This window comes from Triturus cristatus, chromosome 1_1 (genome assembly GCF_964204655.1).
Source record: "Triturus cristatus chromosome 1_1, aTriCri1.1, whole genome shotgun sequence".
NCBI lineage: Eukaryota > Metazoa > Chordata > Amphibia > Caudata > Salamandridae > Triturus > Triturus cristatus.
Genome location: NC_140579.1, coordinates 327,785,843 through 327,810,725, shown reverse-complemented (window position 1 = coordinate 327,810,725; position 24,883 = coordinate 327,785,843). Strand labels below are relative to the sequence as shown.

At 44.8% G+C, this 24,883-nt stretch overlaps 1 long non-coding RNA gene across 1 annotated transcript in view; it reads left to right on the top strand.

Annotated features, from left to right (window-relative positions):
* The first annotated feature begins 513 nt into the window (after window positions 1–513).
* The window catches only part of LOC146870184 (uncharacterized), a 63,127-nt gene continuing 38,757 nt past the window's right edge, over window positions 514–24,883 (top strand). Inside the window, exon 1 of the long non-coding RNA XR_014969799.1 lies at window positions 514–562. This is a non-coding gene — a long non-coding RNA (uncharacterized LOC146870184). The remainder of the gene's footprint in view (window positions 563–24,883) is intronic.

Sequence of the window (24,883 nt, the reverse complement as noted above, 5' to 3'; positions counted from 1 at the left end):
TTTCGTGAATCAAATAGGATTGGCAATATACCACCGTGCTTGAATTGGACCAGGTAAGTAACGCACTAATGAGTGACAGTTGTTTGTGAGTATACTGAGATAATTCATGCGGTGGCAGACAGTGAGAGTGGGTGTTCAACTATAATTATTAAGCTTGAATGCGTTTGTGATTATTTATAATGTTGGTGGCCTAATGGGTGATAAAAAAAATTCCCGAAGGTGAATTTTTTTCTGCCCCTTTCCCAGATTTGTTAGTCTGGATCATACTCATCAAGGACCCGACCAGTCCATTTAGCTAACAAACACAAATCTAGTCTACACCAAAAATTATTCAATTTTTCTCTTGTTGATCATCTACAGCATTGTGCTACAGGTCGACCTCTCTCATTTGGGTCAGAACTGGATTCTGTATGGCGGTGGACATATTTGTTTCTCGTAATCAAGAGGCTCATAGAAGGACTAAGGGTGTGACCACTTCAACAACTGCAAGAAGAAGGAAATTATCACCTTCATAGAAATCAACATGGTGATGACTCTAAGAGGCCTATGTGACTGGTGAGAGGTACATTGAATATTTGATTTGGGAAATGCAGTGCTGCTGAGTGTATGTTGGCTAGCTCAAATTTGAAACTATGTGGTTGGTTGGGTTGCCTGGCATTGTAGGTAACTGGAGACAGACATGCGATGACGATGTCACATCATCACATTATGTACACACTAGGCTAATTGTTATGATAATGATCATGACAGTTGCGAGTTTTATCATCCCCATGCATGCAGCCCTTGTCTGTGATTGTTGTAATTTCTCTCACTTAATTGATCACACATCAGTCATAAAGTGAATGATTGCAAATGACTATGCTCTTGCTCTGTCTCAGAGTCTTCTTAGTACACTCCTCATGCAGCTTACCTTCTGTCCTTCTACTTGATTCTACAATATTTCTGTTTTACAATCTACAGGTCTTCTCATCTCCTGCAGAAAAGGTAAAAGCACGTTAACACCTATGCTTACCTTACCTAGCACTTCAGCTAGGCAGGCACCCAAGAGTGACGGGCAATCCAAGAAGAATGCAGATGCCTCTCCCACTTTGGCAATACAGTACCATTTTTCTTTTTATAAATATTTTTTTGAAACTATAAGTGTTCGCTTCACTCCTACATAATTTGTATTTACTATTTTTCAAACCTAGGTGACAGAACATTTAGACATACACTAATATAATAACATCGGTTTCTATGGGCTGATGGACTGTTAGTAATGTATTCAATGTAACTGTCTCATAGTTATTCCTTTGTTTCCTCAGACAACAGATTGATAATGGCTGGCAGCTCAACACCCAGTTCAATATTGTCTTTGTGTAGTTTTATTTTTGTCACTCCTTTCCCCAAATCCCCTTTCCTATCCATTCATCACTCCCCTAGCACTCTTCCCTTGGCATATGTGATTGGGAGAAGAGGTGTGGCGCCGTGGCCAGGGCAACTGACTCCAGAATCTGGGTTCACGGTTCGATCCCCGGCGCCGGCGGCAGATTAGCCCAGCACCATGTGACTCTGGGCAATAGCTTGCTTTATCTTCCCGACGGCCCCCAGTGCCTAGAGACCCATACGGGTGATTGTTTCGGCTTTACAAATGTGGATTATTATTATTATTGAGTTGTGGCTTAATAATTTACACCATTAATTGATCACACACTTGGTGGGATCGATGTATTAAAAGCAACACCAAATCTATGCAGGATCTTCAGCTCTATTACTTCAACAATAGCCCACACTGGCCCTATTCACCAATCCATGCATAAAAAGTGATCGATATTTTTAGATATTGAAGAACATCATTCATCAGCATCATCATTTAGGCATTGTGTTGCGTAAACGCTTAACCTTGTCCAAAGCAAACTTTGAGTCCACTTCACAATTTTTGTAATTCATAACTTTAGTTTTAATTAAAATACTAACTGACCATTGCTCTGAATAATTTAGTATTGCTTGGTATATTTTCACTAAAAGGTATTCTTTGTTGTGTAGTAGTCTCTAGTCTGCCCACAATTCTTTGTAAAGCTATGATGTAATAATATATCACCCACTAACTCAGTTTTAATTTTAATTTTGTTGCCTGCGATGAATAATCCTTCGGATTAATCATACAGTTGCAGTTCACCTGGGTGGGAGTGGGATTCCTTCATTCTTCATTGCTCCAGAGGGCAGCACGCAAAATTGTAAGGCTGCTATTTTAAATATTTTTAGAAGCGACTTTGGGATAAGAGAACGCTCGTTTTTAACTTTTGCTCTCCTTTGTTTCTCCGCATTGTTTGTTTTACATATTAAATGAGGCTTACCGTTACGCATCTTTGTTCTTCCTGCACTTTGCTGATTGTTGCACGTTGAACCAGTTCTGGGCTTGGTTGGCTGCCGGTTCCCGGCTGAGGGACATGGCTCCTCCCCCCTCCCCTCATTTCCGCTTCCTGGGGGCATGGTTAAATTCACCATAGGTGCTCGGCAGCGCAGCGGGCGCGCCGGTGGCGCGCCAAAGGCAAGCCCATCTGCGCCTGTCCGCGCCGGTCTGCCGCCGGACGCCGGACATGCTGCCAGTCCAGCTGGACCGAGGAACGCCTACTCTCAGTCTGAGCTGCTTGCAATTGGGAGGTAGGTAACGAAGTGCTCACAACCTCGGCTGGATGTTTTGGAGGGCCCATTTGGGTGCTTATGCTGCGGTTTTTCATCGTTAGTCCCGATTGGAGCTAATAACCCCCCCCCGTTCTTCGGTGACTGTATTTTTGCTTAACTGTCGCTCATTAGTTAAGCATTTTGCTGATGTTCGTTACCTCTTGGAAGACAGGTCTCCTGATGTTCTTGGCCTGGCTCTTGGGTGGCTGTCCTCCTTTCTTGCTGATAGGATGTTTCAGGTGGCTGCTTCTGGTGTTTTTCCTATTGGCCAGGGGGTCCAACAGGGCCTTTATGTTCAGCCTCTAGCGGATGTAGCCAGGAGCAGAGGGCTAACCATGGTTTCCTATGCCGACGACAGTCAGTTGGTGGTGGCTCTCTCGAGTGACCCCGAGCAGGACGCCAGGAAATTTCAGGGCGACCTCTCAGCGATCGCCGAGTGGATGTCCGCCAACTGCCTTCAACTGAATACCAACAAGTCTGAGGTGTTGTTGGAGGGAGGGAACCATTACTGCTGGAGTGAACTGTGGTGGCTTAAGAGTCTGGATGTGGCCCCTATGCCTAAGCCTGTAGTGAAGAACCTAGGGGTTTGGATGGACAACTCACTTAGCTTCCAGATTCAGACAAAAAGGGTGGCAGGAACCTGTTTCGGTCTGCTGCGCGAGCTCAAATCTATTCTGGCCTTTTTTGATGCTTCGACCAGACAGATCATTATTCAGGCCCTGATTTTGTCCAGGCTGGATTATGCCTACTCGCTGTACCTGGGAGCGAACAAATCTGAAATTCAGAGGCTACAGAGAGTCCAGAATGCGGCCGTAAGATCTCTTTTGGGCTTGCGCAGAACCTGTTCAGTGACCAGTGCAATTCGCCGCCTTCACTGGCTGCCTGTAGGCAGGCGAATTGAGTTTAAGGCATTGTGTATTGCCTTAAAAATTCTGAAATTGGCATCTCCCCAAATTCTGTCTGACCTTCTTCTACCTTACACTCCTACATGATCACTTTGATCTATGGGACAAGGTCTGGTAGTGATTCCCCGGGTGAGAAGAGTCCGTGTGGGTGGGCGCTCTTTTCGCAATAGAGCTGCCATTCTGTGGAATTATTTGCCGCCCCGCATTCATGGGCTTACTAACTACTTTCATTTTAGGAAAGCCATTAAGACATTTCTGTTCCCTTCTCTGTACGCCTTTAGTGTTTTATGTGTACGGCTCTTTTGTTGCTCAGCGCCAGGACGCCTCTTAGCTGAGGCAGCTGTCGCGCTCTATAAAACCCGTTAACATAACATATGCAGCAAGCCTGCTACCACTTCCACCACCATTACACATTTGGAAACTGTTAGACCTGGCAACTTTGGCGTGGTTTCCCCTGACTTTTTGCCTCTACCTCCTGTATTTTTGACGCTATGCTGGATTTAGTTTTTGCTGGTTTAGATGCTTTGGGCACTTTGCCACTGCTGATCAGTGTCAAAGTGCAAGTGCTCCCTACGTAAATTGTTATTGTAATTGGTTATCCATTATTGACATATTTGTTTCACTTGTCAGCCCCTAGTAAAGTGCACTGAGTGTGGCAGGGCTGGTGATGCAAATGCTACTAGTGGGCCTGCAGCACTGATTGTGCCACCCACATGAGTAGCCCTAAAATGGTGTCATAGGCCTGCCACTGCAGTGCCTGGGTGCAGTTGCTAGCTGCCATGCTGACCTGACCAGTGTCCACACTGGCCAGGCTTAACCCTTCCCTTTCTGTACACATTGGACACCCCTATGGAAGGCCCTAGGTACCCCCCTGGGCAGGGTGCAGTGTATGTGAAAGGTAGAGCATGTATTGGTGTAGGTGACATGCTCTGGTAGTGAATTACAGCCATTTTCGTTTTTCACTATTGAAAGGCTATCTTGCCCATAGGCTATAACGGGGAATGCGGAGTATAATGTTTACCTGCATATCTTCCCATAGGAGCCAGATAGAAAGCTAAAGTCTGGTATCCCTGAATTCAGAATTTAATAACACATCTTTTAGGAAGGATGGTTTTTAAATCCTGTGTGTGAAAATAGCACTTTTTAGAAGGTGGATGTTTTCCTTTTCTGCCCTTTCTGTGTGCCTTGGCCTGTTTGTGAATTGACTGTCTGGTTTGTGAGTGACAGGGACAGGGGTGGCTCCCAGAGGCTGGATGAGTCAGCCCAGGGCTGAATAGGGAAATTCCCCTGTAGATGGGTGGGAGGAGTAGCACCTGGGCCTGAATAGGGCTGTGCCTGCCTTCCACAATGCTGGCTCCACCACCTGCTGGGCGGCTGACGACCCTGCCCCTCTCTCTCAAACGAAAGAAGAAACCAAGCAAACAGAGTGCTCCAGGACTGGCCAGAACTGGTTCTGACTAGGCCAAGGCCCCTCTGCCTGCAGAGGACAAAGGATTTTGGGGTATAAGTATTGGTACCCAGACTACAGAAGATTAGATCATCCTGGAATCAAGAAGGAACCTCTGCCAAGGAGAAAGCTGGAAGACTGAAGAGGAAGGACTGTCCTGCTGTGTGTTTGTGGGCTGACCTGCAGTTGCTTTGCTGCCAAGGAGAGGGGAAGGACTTTGCTTTGGCTGTATCCCCTTGCTTGAAGAGATCTCCAAGGGCCTGAGAAGAGCTGGCCTCCTGTTAAGAAGTCCCAGGAACAAATGAACTTCACCCCCAGCTTCCTCCTGAACTCTGCTGAGTGAGTTCTGCCCTTCCTAGAGTGCTTGATCCAATTATGGGACCTCTGGAAGTGGTGCCTGCTGTTGGGAAGCTGACCAAGAAGAAAGAAGCAAAGGATCTACACTTTTTCACGCACAGCCGGCTTAGCGAGAAAATTTCCGTCGCTCCGCTTGTTAGCGGGCAGAATTTTATCGCTGCGAACATCGTCGCAGAGCCTGCTGCTGCTGAGCTGGATCATCGCTGGTGAAATCGTTGCCCAGCTCGTTAGCGGGCCGAATTTCGTCGCTGCGAACATCGTCGCAGAGCCAACCCAGATCCCCGCTCCGCTCGTTAGCGTGCAGAATTTTATTGCTGCGAACATCGTCGCAGAGCCAGTCAAAATCATAGCACCGCTCGTTAGCGTGCCAAATTTTAATTGCTGCGAATAGCGTCGCAGAGCCAACCCAGATCATCGCTGGTGAAATTGTCACCCCGCTCGTTAGCGGGCCGAATTTCGTCGCATCGTGCCTTAGCGAGTAAATTTCTACCGGAAAAGCTACGCCTTGGAATCCATACAAGTATCGCCTCACTCCCCATACAGACCGTATTCGTCGCCCACGCCCGCTGCGTGCAGCAGGGTTGTCGCCTCGCCTCCCCAGGGCCTCAGGACTGACGCTGTTGCTTGTTTTTCGACGCCTCAGCGCCGCTAAGAACTTTTATCGCATCACCAGGTACTTTTGGCTAAAATTGACGCTAAGGTGAATGATTTTGTCGCTAAGCTAAGAACTCTTTTTTTTTAACCCGTTCGACGCGCATGACGGAACGGTTCCGTCATGCACGTCGGTTGGGCTGTGCTTATGACGGAACCGTTCCGTCATGGCCCCGCCCGCGCACGGAACCTTCAGCGTGGCGCGGAAATCCGCGCCGCGCTGAAGGGGTTAAACCATATTCTTGAACTGTGTATGTTGGATTTTTGTCGTTTTGGTCTTGTGTAGTTTATATAAAAGTACTTTATTTATCTATACTGGTGAGGAGTCCATTTGTGGTGTTTTCACTGTGTTACTGTGAGTGTGGGTACAAATACTTTACACATTGCCTTTGATAAGCCTGTCTGCTCGTGCCAAGCTACCATGGGGGTGAGCAGGGGTTATCTAAAGAGTGTATCCCCCTTACCCTGACTAGAAGTAAGGGTCCCTATTTGGACAGTGGTACCTACCTCTGCCAACTAGAGACCCCCAGATCTAACAGAAACCATGCAGCTCTCGCTTCATCTATTAAGGTACGAGAACAATGGAGCATTGCTGTACTTGTAGGCAATATAGGTAATGGCAAAGCCATCCCCCTTGGTGGTCAATATAGTTGCAGACTGCAGATACTAGGAGGGTAGTAGGACAAGGGAACCACATAACGAATTGTTTTACAATATCAGGAGATTTTAAAAACAGGCTGTGAAAAAAGGCAGCAGTACAAAGTAAAGCAACCCATAAAAAGATTAGAGGCATAAATAATGGGAAAAAAATATTTACTACACTAACAATATAATAAAACCCACCCCTTCCACACAAAACTGACCAACACTTATCCCCAAACACTAATCCCCACCCCCAACTAATGTCAAAAATGTCCATTGTCCAGCACCTACATTTCAAACTGTTCCAGTCCTAACTCCCACATTTCCACTATCTCTACCCACAACAAGTCCCACCCACCAAAACAAATGTTAAAAAGGGGCAGCAGAGGCCATTAAACATGGTGGGCCAGGAGCTTTCTGAGGTGCTCCTCCATCTTTATCTGCCTGTCTTCTCTGCATGCTAGCCTCAGCAGGCCACGACGGAAGCTGGGGTCATAAATTAGGGAGGGGCAGTAGTGATGGAAGAACGACAATTGGCGGCTGCTAGCGGACTGCAGTGTCGGTGTTGTTGAGAGGCTGAAGGCACTGGAGGCTGGCTGGGATCCTGGGCAGCTGCCTCCTCCCCCTCCTGGGTCAACAGTTGCTGGTTCTAGTGTATTTGGAAGATTGTTTTGTTTGGGTTGTGGAAGGGATTTCCAGTTAGAGGATTCATGTCCGGTTCCTCCAATTGGAACTCCAACTTATGGGCCCCATTGCATATAATGAGGTATGGATCCGATACACCAGAAAGGACGGTGTTTTAAAATGGCCCCAAAATGGTAGTTTCGATACAGATATCTTAGATAATTTGGAAGTTAAATTGTTTAAAAAGAAAGCCCGGCCGGCGATGTTTGATTCTTTCCGCCTATGGCGAAAGGAAGCCAAACAGAAGGAAATTAAGTTAGCGAAAAGGAATAAGAGAGAAAGAGGTATGTCTGTGATGCAAGCAGCTGTGCAATTTAAAGATAATGAGGAGGAACAAATGAATGAACAGTTACATAGACAGTGCAAACTAGGGATCGATAAATGTTACCCTGTTTTGTCACCCCTTATGCAAGATGAAACAAAAGAGAAAGAGAAAGATTCCCTAATGTCCCATTTGCTAAGTTCGCCACCCCCGTATGCGCAAAATGCCACAGCGCCTCCACAGCTTGTAAATGTGCAGCCTCCAGTTAATATGCCGCAAGCCTTCCCACAGCCGCCAGCTCCTCCTCAGCTGGCTCCTATCCCTGCAGTGCAGCCCTCTCAAGGGCTGCCAGTTTTGTTACCTGTTGCCCCTGTGCTTCCTGCGACTTTGCCTAGCACCTCAGCTGCCTCCCCTGGCGCTCCTTCTTACACTACCCAGGTACCTGTATCTGAATCCGCTTTTCTTCCCTCTGTCTATCCCCCCGTTTTCGCCTCAACTTCTCCTTCAGCACGACAACGACTAGCTAATGTAGTTACTAGTTTAATGTCGCCTCTCTTTGGGTCATCTAGTGCGACTCCTGGTTTACAAAGTAAGCAATTGCGCAGTCAGCTGCCTGGTCCTGATGAGAAAGAGGTGTTAGATAATCTGGCGCGTAGGTGGATTGGTTTCCCTTCACTCTATAATGTGGAATCAGTTGTTAACGTTTTCGACCAATGGGATGCCCCAAAACAGAGATATGTCTTTGACAAAATGTGTGAATGCCTCTGTGAGGAATTGGAGGATCATGGTTCAAGCACAATCCCGCAGGAATTGTGTCGAGTACGATTTGATTTCGACAAAGGTATAATTGTGGGTCCCGATGTAGATGAAGCGGTTGCGATTTTACTGTCCTTCAGAAATGGCGATTGTCAGCAATCATTGTTCGAGCAGGAATTCCCTGTGGGGAAAAAGGTAAAAGCGCGCCAATATCCGATGCGTGAGGTTCCCCCAGTTTGGAGACCTGCTGATCCAAATGCTAATCCACCTGTCTTAGCACATTTTCAGCGTGTTTGGGTACATGTCCCTTGGAAACGATCTGAAGTAATAGCGCTCAAGCAGACATTGCCTGACCCCCGTAAAAACCCTACAGGATATTATAAGGAGTTATCCCAAACTGCAGAATCGTGTGTCATGAATTTAGCTGACATAGATATGTTGTTCGGGAATGTTGTTCCACAGCCTTTATGGGGATCCATCCGTAATACGGATCATGCTGCGGAACTAGGGGGCACATGGGCTAATATCATTGCTGCAGATGCTAGACAAGTTGGTGGCGCGAACCCTGACCCTTTGGTAGCAGAACTCCCTGGTAGAATTATTACATACATGAAAACTTTAATGCCCGCGATGCGCGTGAATTGGGATAAACTATCCGCATGTAAGCAGAAGAAAGATGAGACAGTGTCTGATTTCTTTACAAGGTTTGAAGAAACGTTTATCGACCACAGTGGTCAAGACATGAGTACTGAAGGTGGCCAACGGTTATTTGTGGATAAATTTGTGCAGAATCTACTTCCCGAGTTGTGTAAGAAATTAAAAGATTCAGAAATTTCTTGGGCTGTTTCCTCCTCAGCGCAAATACTGGCTACTGCACAGTATTATGAAAATAGAGACAAAGATGAGAAGGATAGAACAGATAAGAAAAAGAAAGAACTGAAAACAAAGGTCCTCTTGCAGCAGGCTTATCCGCCACGTGGAGGACAGAATAATTATAGGCAAACCCAAGGTATCTATCAGCAACCCCAACAGTTTCAGAATAACCAGCAAATGAATGGGTATTATCAACCACGTATCCCTGTAGGTCCCAATCAATGCTCATATTGCAGAGAGGAAGGTCATTTTAAGTATAGTTGTCCTAAATTAATGCAGCGTACTAATAATGCGTATGGCCCAAGAGGCAGAGGTGGTCAGCAAGCTCCTAGAGGTAGAGGGCGTGGAAATGCTCCCAAGAACGCGCGTCCTCTTCCGCCTCAAAATACGATAAATAGCTTTGATCAGCAAGCCAACGCGACTGGTAATACAGCTCAGTACTATAATAATGATTATTATGCAGAAGACGACAATGTGGAAGGTAATGATTACTAGGACAGCCGTAGACAGAGAGAGGGAGTTGTTTCCGTGCCAGTGAATCAGAGGGGACCATATGTTAAAGTAACTACAGCGGATGTGACAGAGCCCTTTCTGCTGGATACTGGTGCTGCAAAGAGTTCAATCATGCATTCAAAACTCCCTGGCGCGCCTTTGTCTGGCGAAATGAATGTTTCAGTAGGTTTTTCTGGCGCCCCTGTTAGGAACCCGATTTCTAGTCCTATGCCACTTTCTGTTGGACCTTGTGAGCTAAGAGCACCCCTCATCCTAACGACAGGATGTGGTGAAAATCTGCTAGGATTAGATTTGCTAAAAAGATTGCATGCGACGCTATATTGTTCTCCCTCAGGACTACAACTTACATTAGGTAAGAAAGTGATTTCCCCAATGTATTTGTCTAAGAATGCAATGCCACCTGAATTGTCATCCCTTCCGGATGTCCTTTGGGCTACTGGTCCCAATGATGTGGGTCTTTTGGAAATACCACCATACATGGTCACTTTAAAAGCCAATGTCAGATTACCACGTATTCCCCAGTACAAGATCTCCAATGAAGGTCAGAAAGCGTTGTTAGCAATGGTCAGTGATTTGATTAAAAAGGGTGTAATTGAAGAGACAAGAGGCAACGTTTGCAATAGTCCTGTTTTACCTGTCTTAAAACGAATGGACCCTTCACAGCCACCTGTTTACAGATTTGTGATTGATCTTAGAGAGGTAAATAAGATTGTTGTGCCACAGTTTCCAGTTGTCCCTGATATAACTGCCTTGTTAACTATGATTCCAGCCTCCGCTGCATGGTTCTCAGTGATCGATTTGAAGAATGCTTTCTTTAGCATCCCAATTGCAGAGGAGAGCAGAGACATTTTTGGCTTCAGTTAGGAGGTCAAAGCTTTCACTTTAAACGCGCTCCACAGGGCTACTGTGAAAGTCCATCAATATACAGTCAAGCTTTAAAAGCGCAGCTTGACGCACTTGTTTTACCTAGTGGTGCTACCCTCATTCAGTATGTGGACGATTTACTAATCGCCGCGGATACTGAAGAGATTTGCAAAAAAGCTACATTGTCATTGTTGCGTCATTTGTCTGCCTTTTATCACAAAGTGTCTCTCTCAAAGATGCAATATTGTCGACAAGAAGTGACCTACTTAGGTCATCTCTTATCGAAGGAGGGAAGGAAACTGACCCCAGAAAGAATTCAAGCCATTGCACAATTGAGCGTGCCAAGAACACAGAGAGAAGTGCGTGCTTTCTTGGGCATTACTTCATACTGTAGGCACTGGATACCAAATTTCTCTTTGCTGGCAAAACCTTTGTTAGCATTAACATGTAAAGACACACCGAATCCTATTCCATGGTCTGAGGAATGTCAGAAAAGTTTTTGGGAATTACGTGATGAATTGTGTTCAGCCCCTGTGTTGGGTACCCCCGACTACAGTAAGCCTTTTACATTGTATGTTCACGAAAAGAACGGTTGCGCATTATCAGTGTTAACACAGCCTTTTGGCGACAGACCGCGTCCATGCGCATATTTTTCGTCAACATTGGACACGGTAGCGAGGGCATTGCCAAGTTGTCTGAGAGCCACAGCCGCCGCAGCTATGTCTATTCGACAGTCTGCCGGACTAGTAATGGACAATACATTGATTGTTATGGTTCCACATGCTGTGGACACATTGTTAAACAGGACCAAGACACAGCACTTAACTAGTGCGCGATTGTCAGGATATGAATTAACACTGTTAGCAAATCATATACACATAAAGAGATGCAACACGTTGAATCCAGCTACATTATTGCCGATTCCAGCAGACCTAGATGAGATTGAACAACATGATTGTCTGTTCAGAACAGAAGAAGAGACGAAAGGAAGAGTGGATCTTAAAGATACTCCCCTGACCGAGTATGATGGTATCTTATGGGTGGATGGTTCGTGTTTCAAGCTTCCGAATGGTGATACGACCGCTGCATATGCTATCACGACTTTGCACACGATCGTTGAAACTGCACGTGTGCCACACAATTCGGCTCAAGCAGCAGAATTGATTGCCCTTACAAGAGCATGCGTGTTGTCTGAAGGAATGAAAGTGAACATATATACTGACAGTCAGTACGCCTTTGGCGTGGCTCATAGTTTTGGGTGATTGTGGAAAGAACGTGGGTTCCTGACTTCGCATGGAGCTAAGATTCAGAATGGCAAGTTGGTGAATGATCTCCTTGAGTCACTGACCCTACCGTTGCAAGTTGCAATTATGAAATGCAGTGCGCACAAGAAAATCACTGATGATGTTGGTCGTGGTAATGCGTTTGCTGATGAAATCGCGAAAGAAACAGCAAAAGAAGTGAAGACTCGAATGTATGTTGTGGGCCCTGCCAGATGGGTTGGTGATGTTGGAATGTGTGAAAACACGATAGAGAGTGTGAAGTCCCTTCAAGCTGAAGCCACAGAGAAAGAGTTGAGCAAGTGGAGAGAAAGTACGGGTAAATTGGATGAGAATGGTTGTTGGATTGATTTGTCAGAACATCGGCGATGGTTGTTACCTGATGCATATGTGCTTCCAGTGGTTACTATGGCACATGGAATGGCACATATCAGTATGAAAGGAATTTGTAAGTTGTTGGCCCCAGTATGGCAGAATGCTGGAATTCCCAAGTGTGCAGAGAATGTAGTCAAGAATTGTATGGTATGTTTGAAATACAACCCTGGTAGAGGAACCCCAACTCTAGCTGGTCATTTTGCACCTCCATCATATCCATTTGAAGTTTTGCAGCTAGATTTTATCCACATGGAAAGGTGCAACAACCTGAAATATGTATTGGTTGTTGTTTGCGCTTTTTCAAAATGGATAGAAGCATATCCCCTAAAAGACAACACTGCTTTATCCACAGCCAAAGACCTTGTGAAGGAATTTTTTCCTAGGTTTGGAATGCCAAGAATGGTGTGGAGTGATAATGGGAGTGAATTTGTGGGTCGAGTGGTTCTGGGAACTGATATCTGCCTGGGGTTGGAAGATGTGTGTGAGGGGTTAGGGATCAAGCAAAAGTTTCACGCTGCAAACCACCCCCAATCAGCTGGATTAGTAGAGTGCTACAATGGCACTCTAAAACTCAAGCTGACCAAAATCCAGGCGAGCTCCGGTCTTAAATGGTCTGACGCTCTGCCTCTAGCACTCCTGTCCACCAGAATGACTGTGCACTCACGAGTGGGACTCAGTCCATACAAAGTGGTTTTTGGCCGCCCGGCCAATGTATGGGGTGTACCAAGACCGACGAAATTCAGCAAAATCGAACATCCAGTACTGCTTGATTATTTGTATGAATTGACGGCTAAATTGCGTGTTTTACACCAACAGGTGCATGATACTCTTCCCCAGGCCTCTGAAGCTCCAGGACACCCTATTGACCCTGGCACGTGGGTCCTCATCAAGAACTTCCAGCGAAAGAGCAACGATGAGCCCCGTTGGATTGGCCCTCACCTCGTACTTCTGTCCACAAGATCAGCTGTTCGAGTAAAGGGGAAAAAGAATTGGATTCACGGCGCCCACATCAAGAGGATCCCTTTGCCTCTACCATATGACCAGTGGGTCCAGGAGGGTATCGCCGATTCTGAAACAGACACTGTACCCCGTTTTGTACCATTTAGCGATGCACGCGTAAGAGGCACAACTTCAGCACAAGAAAGTGACGATATTTTGCAAGAAGCTGTGCCACCGTCAATTCGATTGGACACCACAGAGCCTGAACTCTTGTTTCAAGATCAGACAGTACCTGGCCGTTTCTGCTACAACTTCAGACCAAGGCCTATGGACTAATAAATATTCCCTTCCCTTACTATTTTTTTGATATTATAGCTCTCCCATCTGAAGGACTTTCTTGATTTTTGTTTTTCGAACCACCATCCAGGTTCAGCCGCAGGGTCGCGGTGCCAAGACTTTGGGGTACAGGCCGAAGACGTTAGGTCAACGGTTCTGGTTGGTTTAGGGCGTTCCCTGGACCGACAGGCGTACTCCTTAGCAGAAGATACTCACCCGCCGCGAGCGGCACGATTAGAGGATGGAGTTTTTCAAGATGGAGAGACCCGCTGAGGAAATGAACTTTAAAGCAAAAATGTGTAAAATAATGAAGAGCAAACGTTTTGTACTTTTATGTCTGTTTATACTATGTAGTATGATGGTGTTTACTGTAGGATTTGTATTCTTCTCCTCTCAAGAGCCCTATGCACCCACTGTACAGCCTATACCTCCTCCTACTGCCTCCTTGCACTCTTTCCACCCTCTGCCCGAACACGAACAAGCTAGACGATCAGAGTTTGTAAACAACTCGTTTATTCAGCTCCTGCACCAGCACCAACTAGTCATGAATACAACCAATTGCTGGGTGTGTGGGTTAATGCCACATACCATTAATAAGGGTATTCCTTATCTAGTGCTGCCGTTTAGTTACAATGGATCGTCATGGGCATTCCAGACCATGTTTCTCTTTGCACTAGATGCCTACTCCCCGCGACAACCGCGTTCCATCAGACCTGGCACAAATAATAAAGCTTTAATGAAAGGAGTTGCCGATATGAGCAGAGATATTGATGCATACTCATCTATTCCCAAGGATGAATTGAGAGCATATGTAGGGTGGAACGCGACGGGGTATAGTATTAGTCTGGGTGAAAGACAGCGGAAAATTTCATCCCCAATCTGGGTTGTACCCCACATAGGTCGGTTCTGTTTACAAGGTAATGGTCAGAATCCAAGAGCTCAACTGGGGAAAAGTGACTGTACTGAAACGTACACTTTTCCATCGCAGTTTTCCCCTGCGCTTTTGGCTGCCAAGGGTACATATTTTGTCTGCAATGACCGAGCATATACATGGTTGCCCCCTGACTTCTCGGGCACATGTTATATTGCAAATTTGCTACAGCCGACATTTACTGCTGCCTCTGACTATCACAAGACCAGAGTTGTGAGAGGCGTGATTAGTAAGGAGGATACTGCCGGTCAGGAAGTGGGAGACTTCTTTTTGGGTTTCCTGCCGTTTTGGGGACTGATGGTCAATAGTAGGAACCTGAGACAACTGACTCGTGTGGTTGAATCCACTGTTAATGTTACGGCTGGTGCCCTTGGTAATTTGACAGCTGAGCTCCAAGCGGATCGCCTCATGACTTTGCAAAACCGTATGGTTCTAGACGTCATACTTGCAGACCGCGGTGGGGTATGTAAGGTCATCCAATCTAGCTGTTGCATTTTCATACCAGATAACGCTCCAACAGTGTATCAAGCCATCTCCAAGCTGCATAAAATATCTGAATCCATACACGTGGATAAAGGAGATTGGTGACTGGTGGGGTGGTTCTGGGAACTGATATCTGCCTGGGGTTGGAAGATTCTGATGGTCATTGGAATGATCTTAGCCATTCTTTTCCTGTTCTGTCTGTGCATACAGTGTGCTCCTGCGATATGTGGCCTTTGTGCTACATTATGTGTAAGGAAACCTGTATCAAGGGACGAGCTAAGTAATAGGATGATGCTACAGCAACATCTCCATGACTTCGTGAATATTGACCTAGATTTGGATTGATGTGAGTATAGTTATTGCCTATGTAAGGGCAAAAGGAGGGTCTGTGGTACTTTGAAATTTGGGACCGCGTAGGAGACAGGGCCCTACCCCTGTCTATTCTGGTATTAGCGAACCGCGAATGGTCAATGCGGTATGTACAAGTGCTTTGTATAACGTTTTAGCTATAAATGCACTGTGTATACGATGTTATACATCACTACGTGGGTTCCATTTTAGAGCGGTGGCCATCTTATGGTTGCCCTCACATAGGCTACATAGCATGAAGCAAATATGGGCCTTTTAGAGCACATGTGCCTTTCTTTGACTTTTCTTTGACCTGGGCAGCTTGGCTCCGCTGCCCCAGGTCAGTCCGGTCTCACGAGTTCCCCGTCCTCTGGCCACCTGTGATTAGCATCAGGGCTTGACACACCATAAAGCCTTTACGTTAAACACGAGCCTCCAGCTAATCTCTTTCACACCTGACTCTTCCTGTTTTATGGCTTGTTTCCCAAACAGGAGATGCCCGTGTTTATTGGGGCCTGTTGATATCTGATGTGGGATCTGAGCCTCGCTGGGTAAATAATTGTGGGCTGGCTTAACTGGAATGTGGGATGGTCATCATGACTCTGCCTTTTCGTTTGTAATGGATACATGTCGATGACCATATCGTAAAACAAGGAATGTATGCCTGAAGCATGATATTTTGTATTTAAGGAGAAGCCCGTCTCTGTAACTTTAAGCAGTCTCCTGAGAACATATATTGTGTTGTACTTCTCGGATACCTGTAATTGGTCTGCAGCCAATAAATCGACCTAGAAGACTCTGTGTTTCTGTTGGTCTGGAACAGGAAGAACCCGAAGTCTTAGGGTGTGTTCCCCTGCACCGCTGGGCTTAAAATTCCCGGTACTTCAGTAGGGGAGCCTGTCCCAATCCTGAAGAGCTCTCTTGTTTCTTCATCTAAGCAAGTATCTATTAATCATTGCATTGTTCGTCTAGTATTCTTAATCTTCACCCTTGGCTTTGATACACACCATAAAAGCTTTACATTCTCTCATCCAGTCTTTCACCATTGAAAAACATCCATCCTTATATATCACGCACTTTCACTCATTTGCCCATCCTGCTTTACCCACTCGAGCATTCCTTTCACTCATCCAGGCAGGCATTCTTTCACCCATACCCTTTCACCAACCCAGGCAGACATGCTTTCACCCATATACCCTTTCATCCATCCTTCACCCATCCATGCATCCTATCACCCACCTATGTGCATTCTTTTACCCATGCATCCTTATACTCATATTAGATTTCACCATCCTGTCTCCTTCCATCCTTATTTACCTTTTCCATCAACCTATCATTGTGAACATTTGTCTGCTGAGTTGCAGATAGAAGAGTCTATTAGTTACTCAACTCATGCTGCATCTGCTAAAGCGGGGTGTTCACGAGTCAATGACATTGCAGTGAGTATATTACTAATTGTCAATAAGCAAACATTGTGACTTACCACCACCTATCCCTGCCTCTCTGGCACTGGAAGTCTGTGGGGCTACAAAAAACATTACACATTTTAGATGACACAAATGCCTCCCCCTATTATTATTTGTTTAGCAAAATTACAACTAAAATACATCACTACAGTTTGGTTACAGTACCTTATATCAAAATATCACATTGAGCATTTTGTTGGTTGGCAATGTTTGCAAAGCCAGGTAGTCAAGCCAACCAAAACATTTTGTAATATAGGGGCAGAGTTTTGATGAATCTGAGTTATTGAAGCTCAATGAAGTGGTGCAACAATTGGTAAATGAAGGACATATAGTCTTGGTTGGCAAATGCAATGAGGGTGTCCTCATCATACTTCCAGACATGCTGCACTGTCATCAGTTGCTGGTATACTGTTATAATAATAGTTATACATACACAACATTGGGGTTCCACCATGGCCATGGCCACTCTCTCATTTTACTGTTTGAGCATGAGCAAGAAAAAAAAAGCCTTCTCAACAAACATGCGTAGAATACCTTACTTGGGCATGCAATCTTCACAGTAGGGCACCTGTCCTAAAATGGGTTCTCTGAGTCTTATAGTACCAATTGGCCACAAGATATATAAAGGGAAAGGGAAAACTTACTGACAAAGCAGAAGAAAGGAAGCTACAGACATACTAATACAGATAGTTTGAAGTCAAGTACAGAAACCTGAAAAATAGAAAATAGGTTATTAGGATAATGCTGGGATAAGAAGAATCTAGGAAACAGATAGAACACAGAGAATTTGGATACAAATTAGGAGACAGGGACAGTGAAAAGGAAAACTAATTTTAAATGTAGAGCTGTACATGTTAGGGAAATAATAATAATATTACCAACAGGAGGACTTACTTGGGCCAGAAGACTCATTTGCTGTAGCACTTTTGGAGGCACCTCCGGCTACCTCACTCATTTCGGTGGTTCTGGGCCCAGCCCTCTTCCTGCCCCTGGATGTTGGTGTAAGAAATAAAGAAATTTAAATAAAATAAAACAAGATTAGTGGTACAGCTAGTAATCCCCCCAACAATATTTTGACAGGGAAAAACAAACACAGTAATTTTGAACTTTTCTAAATCAGATTGCCTATAGTACTAGCATCATGGACCTATTCATAATTTCCTAAACCTATCCTAAATTTCCTAAACCACATTTAGGAACTACATATAAATTGAAGTAAATTGTCCTTTCTTCTCATCTTAGTCTCAATCGCTCAACACCCTTTGACGGGCCAACTCAGTCTGCATTTTATTTAATGCATTCATGCATGCATAATACACATCACTGTGGGGTTGGGACGATACAAGCTGTAAAAAAGAAAGGCAGTGAGGCACAGAGTAGTGAGAGAATGCTAACTCACTAATACTAAAAACTATCACTATCTTAGTAAAAGGACAGAGAAGTCTCTGCATGACTTCTTAAATAATCAGCCCAAGCGAGTGCCAACATATAGGATTAGGTAGCTCGGAGCACCTGGTTAGATGATGATCACATAATATTTGTAACATAAACTTAACTTACCTCTGAGTGTGAGCAGCATGCTTGCTATTTGGGAAAAAAATATTAGAACACAACAAATAAATAATTATTACTCACCAAGTCCCGCCATCTCAATGCCCAGTAGGTCGAGCAGGCCCTGTTCCCTGTCCAAGATGCCAGCCCACCAGTGCGTAAGCTATTATTGGGTGCTCCGGATCACAAAGCAGCGCTGCCATGCTCCAGGAGGCCGTGCCCACTGCCAGACCTGCCACCGGCAGTCAGGTTGGAGGGGAGGTGGCGCTGCACAAAAAAAACTAGTGCAGCCATCTCTATCTCTTAATGCAACAAGGCTGCACCCCTTTGCAGCGCCGCTGACTGCAAGCTAAGCGGCTGGTGCTATGGCTGGTTTCGGGGGGCACCTGGCGCTACCAATCCTCTGCTCTGCCATGATGTTGGGTGGGGGAAGAGAAGATAAGATCAAAACCAGGAAAGGGAAAAAGGGAAGGAAGGAGAAAAAATGAAGTAAAGCAAAAAATGAAAAAAGTACAAAAGTCACAAAAAACCACAAAAGAAATGACAAAATATATAAAATACACAAACAGAAAGACACACAGAAATATAGTAAACAAAAATGAGGGGTAGCTAAGTTTAATAGGGGAGGATAAAAGAGATCAAGGAAGGGTTGAAAAGTAAGCCCCAGCACCATAAACAAGATGGCAGAGCCCATGTGATCACGGGTTGCTGTTCGTGCAGGATTTCCGGTGAGGGAAGGCAAGTCGTATTGTGTTTGACGTAAAACATCACGCAAATGGGTGAGGTGAGCAACTCGGCCCGCTCATGGAACTCCCCATAGCAAAGTGAAGTTTTTGTTGTCACTTCACGGAGTTCCATGTATTGCGACTACACAAACTCATCCCGGGCCTACTATCCAATGGTTATGTAGTAATTGGAAGCTGACTGTGCTCTCACTTTCAAACATGCTCTTTCACTCAGCCCTCCCTCGAACACAGACTTTCAATTATTCTAAGTCACGGTTTCCCACTTTGACTTTTCACTAACACTCTTTTACTCTGCCTCACCTAATTTCTGTTTTGGTCACTCTTTCAATCTGAAACACTGGTATTCTCTCAAACTCTTGAGAAATGAATGTGTTAAGGTAGCCTGGTCAGACAGTGCTAGGTAAAGGTACAAATGGGCCGTTACAGTACAATTACACTACACAATAAATTGAGAACCTGTTCTCTGGACCAGCCAAAAATAGCATTCTGACTGTAAAGTAAAGTTGGTTGTTAGTGGTTTGCAAGCCTGATTGGTTGAAGTCCAGGAGGTCAAATATGAACAAGCAATATTAATTTGGTGTTTACACATGCACACAGCAAATACATTGCATTGGGAATAATTATCAATCAAGAGGGCAAGAATATCTATGCAACAGATTTGTGCTGAGGGATACACAATAGGACGATCAGATAGTGCAGTTTCCAGTTTCTCCTTTATGTTTATGCCGAGGAGCTCTGGGGTCAATTTGACACTGATCAAACAGCAATTCAGTAGCAAAGGTTGGCAATCCAGCACATTAATACAAAGAGTCAAGCCAGAGATGTGCAAGGGTTTCAAATTGGCCATGAGAGCAGAAGGTGAAGGTCTTTGCTCAGTGGACCTGAAATCCAGAGCTGAATCTGGTCTTTTCAAAGGATTAATACATCCACTCCAGTAACCTGTGTTTGACATTATGATCGCAAGTTCCAATTGTGGAGGTCCACTGAGCCCTTCATCCTTCTGAGGCTGATAAAATGAGGACCATCAAGTTGAGTAGAAATAAAAATCTGTTATTCAGTGTATTATGCACCGTTGGTTCGACTCCATCAATGATGCATCAACCCACCCAGATTCTGAATGACTTCCTCACCACCGTCACCTTCCCAAAAACCTTAAAACCTGCAGAATGATCTCCAGCCTCTCCTTTCCAGTTAAAAGTCCTGGAACAACTCCTCAAAAATAAATGGCTGACTGCCTCATCAATGACAATCACTTCCTGTACCCCTCTCAATCTGAAATGATGCCTAAACACAGACCAATGTTATCACTAACACCATGCTTATTATCATGGACAGAGGAAACACAATAGCACTCATCCTGCTCACCCTCTCAACTCTTTTCGATACAGTCTCCCACTCAATACTCATCCAACGCCTCCGCAAAGCTGGGATACACTGACCCACCCTCCTATGGATCTGCTCCTTCCTCACTGCGCACACTGGATCAGTCAGCCTAATGCCATAAACTTCTACCAACTTGATCTGTGGAGTCCCCCAAGGATCATCGCCAGCCCAACTCTGAACAATGTCTACATGGCACCGTATGCCAACATCATTTAAGCCCACTTAATCAGCATCCATTTGGTACACTAACGACACCCACCTCATCCTCTCCAACCAGAACACCTTGATGAAGTTTGCCACATGCAAGTCCAAAGCAGCCAACTAAAGACCTGGGGACATATTTACATGAACTGAATCATCTGCATCGATGAGTCATATTTCTTGCACCTGTGGCAAATCCACTAACAACGCCATGGATGTGCTGTATTTACAATACAGTGTTCCATGGCGTAAGGATTCACAGAATCTGATGCATATTTTGACACTAACATGACGTACTGCTGGAGTTGGTTGCAAGACTGACGCAACTCCAGCATTGCGTCAGAACACAGAGGCAAGTCTCATGTTAAAAGCTGTGCATTAATTCTTATGCCTGGTTTGAGAAGGAGTAGGGATTTTGAAGCAGTCACGTCGTAGAGTAACGCAGTGAAAAGTTGTACATTTCACTGTGTCAGTTGTGCATGGAATTTAACGGGGGAATGCCTACCCTGCATACATTATACATGGCGCAGGTATAATGTGATGCAAGCCTCTACAAACTGATGCATTGAGCCCAATGCATCAGTCTGTAAATATGGGGAAGTGTGGAACAATGATTGTGCTGCCGCTGCATCAAATCAAATGATGCTGCAGTGGTGCTAGCTTCTTTTAAATATGCCCCCAAGTGTTTGAAGCTCAAGTCCAACAAGATAGAGGTGGTACACATTGGAAAAGAGACTTCGCTGTGGACTGGAGTCTGGTGACCAACTGAAATAGGTTCAACATCCAAGCCACATCATATCAACTTAGTCATCTCCTCTTGTTTACACACCCTTTAGCTCCTCAGAAAGACTTTCAGATGGCTCCTGCTCAACACCCGTAGAACTGTCACACAGGCCCTAATCACCATCAAGCTGGACTATGGGAATACTCTCTACATTGGTATTCCCACACATCTCACCAAGAAACTCTTAGTCATCCAAAACACTCAAACTCCCACCCGCATCCATATCTCGCAACATTTCAAAGACCTCCACTGGCTCCCAGTTCACAAGCGCTCATTTTTCAAGCTCCTCACACACATACAAAGCACTGCACAATCAAAGCCCTGCACCCATGAACAGAGCATTCAGCTTCCACATTCTTGCTAGAAAGGTCCGGTTGGCTAGTTGTGGAAGGTGTTTTTTAGTAGGTACAGGTAGGTACCTATACTTAATATTAACAGCACAATCACCTATAAGGTCCAGTCAAGTGCTCAATAAATTAATCATTACTCAACCCTTGGTTGAAGGGAGACAGGCTTAAAGTAGGAGACAGGTGTGTAATGCATTAAAAAAACAATACATTAAATAAGTAAGACAAAACACACAATAAAAGTCCAACAACAATGTATACAAATAGGAAATATTTGTATGATTAGAATGACACCAAAATGACAAAAATCCAATATAGGGAACCAGAGATATAATTTTTAAAGTATACATACTTTCTAGTATCTAAAAGCCAGAAGCACCAACTTGGGACATCTGGTTGCGCTTGTGCAGGATAAATTAAAAATTTCAGGCCAACCACGATGCAGCATTAGTTGGATACCATGAGCAGTTGGCCCTTGTCAAGTTTTTTACATTCTGACATAGTTAATTTTTTGGAGCTTTTTCTCTCGATGTCGAGCGGGGGATCCTCGTAAGGCCAGCTTGGGAATCGACAACAGTGGCTTCCCTCAGCGCAATGCCTCGGTGAAATCCTGGAGGTCTTGAAGCTCCAGAACTTACATTGGGATGAACCTGAATTTCAGGCCGGGTCGTGGTTCGACGATGGCAGTTTGACTCGACCACGGGTTGGTCATTTTATTGTTTTGCAAATTGATTCCAATCTTCTTGGTCTTGTTCCAGAAGGTCCTTTAGGGGTCTTGAAGGGTCCATAACACCAATCCAAGGTCCCAGAATCTCTGAGTTGCTCCTTGGGAAGTTGGAACCACAAGAACTCAAATGCACCTGGCAAATCCTTAAAAGTCCAATGAACACTGTCCAGCTGGGTTCTTCTCGGTGGAGATGATGCAGATGAAGCTCTTTTAACCTGTTGCTTTCAGGGAGTCCACTCCTCAAACCTTTAGAATCAGGCAAAGTAAAATTGGAAGAATAAAACTAAAACGTTTGCGAATGTGCAAATAGTGATCATAAAACAGGACAAAGTGCAAAGTATCCTGCCTCGAAAAGTTATCGGAGGAGCAGGGTCCCAGATCCTCTATCTTTCTCCAGCCCAGGGATTCAGCCAAAAGAAAGTGCAGATAGTTAAACCTCAATCCTGTTAAGAGGAAATGATGTTGAGGCTTAGTAAGTATATCTAAATAAGGCTCCATAAGATAAGTCATTTTTATAATCTGGTGAGCCCGAACAGTGGGTTTTGATAACTCAATTGCCTCTCTTTCTGCAGACGCTAGACGTAGAAATGAGGTCTTAGCCCATGCCAGATCTTTTTTGTGTAATGTTTCCGGGTTATCAAATACCTCTGGGTGACCTAACAACCTTGCTATGTTTTTTACGTGACTAAGCCACGGGATACTGCTAGCCCTATCTAGTGCGGTACAGTCTCGTATGATCGCTTGGTTCATCACAAGTTCTGAATTAGACCAGATGGAGATCCATTTAAGAAAGGGGGACAGTCTGATCAAATCAGCCACAAAACCAACACCCACTTCTTTATGGATAATATAAGAAGGTATGGATTGGGGGACTGAAAGCAAGCTTCTCAAAACTTTATTTTCCACAATTGGAGCTCTGCACAGTTTTTATACCCCCAAATTACGGAACCATAATTTGCAATGGCTATGCTCTTGGCTTTGTTTACATTTACCATTGCTTACACAGGCTTAGCACCCAGCCTCCGAGCAAAATCAAGCACCGTACCTGTGGATCTTAACATGGCGTTTCTCTTCGCCCTCCTTTGTAGGGCTCATTAGCTCCTGTCATCAAATGAAAACGCCTAGATACGGGAATGTGGTAACCCTAGTAATTCCATTTCCATCATAATACTGCGTTTTGGGTTTTCTTGGCTTCAATCCCATAATCATGGTATGTGATTTGGAAAAATTTACATTCAGGTCCAGTGAGCCCAAGAAGTCAGCAAAGGAGTTCAGTAGACGCTGGAGACCCACGGCTGGGTGTGCTAGCAGAGCAGCGCCATCTGCATAAAGTAGTGCCGGGATCAATTGATTCCCCACACGAGGAATATCCTTACTGGCTCCGCACAGGGCTAAATCTAGATTATTAATATAAAGGGTGAATAGCAAGGGAGCCAAAACGCAGCCCTGTGTGACTCCTCTTATAATGTCAATCTTTTGCGTGAGATTACCCTTTTGGTCAAACCTTACTGTTGCCGAAAGATCCCTGTGCAGGTCTGACAAGAAATACACAATGTTTTTATCCATATCCATTGCGAGCAACAGGTCCCAAAGCTTGGATCTATTCACTCGGTCGAAAGTCAAGGATAGATACATGAAAGCAGGATGAAGTGTCCCTTTCTGTGCTATAGTGTATTTCCCTACTAAGAGATAGAGGTTAAGACACGGATCCAAGGTATCCCTGAAGTTCCTGAAACCGTATTGGAGGTTTGACAGGACATTACATTCATTAATCCAGCCTGTTAATTTACAGAGAACCACTCTGCCCAACACCTTAACCGTGGAGTCAATTAAAGATATTGGCATATAGCACCTAGGATTACCTCCCTCACCTTTCTTGAAAACTGGTACAATAATTGACTTTGACAAGGATTTTGGCAGACCCTGTTGGCATACCGTATTTAAAACATTGGTCAATATCTTTGACCATAAGATGGTAGCTGCCTTAAAGAGATCAGCAGGGACCCCATCCGGGCCCGGTGCTTTGTTGCATGTCATTTGGTCAATGGCCGCTGCCACTTCTTGTTCTGAGAAATCTATACTATATGCTGCAGCCGTACACGTGGGGCCTATGTCACCATGATCTGGCAGTTCACCGTAAATATGTTTAAAATGATTAAACCACAGCTCTTCCGAAATATTTCCCTCAACAGTGGTACCCCCCCGAGACCAGAAAAAAATGTTTTTATAACAATATTCCAGAATTTCGTACTGTTCTTGATCACCTCTACAGTTCATCCCAGGCTTCCTGTTTAATTTCTGCGGGTACGCAATGTCTGCTTATACTTTAGCCTTGCCGCAGCTATTAGAGTTCTATCTTGGGGTTTTT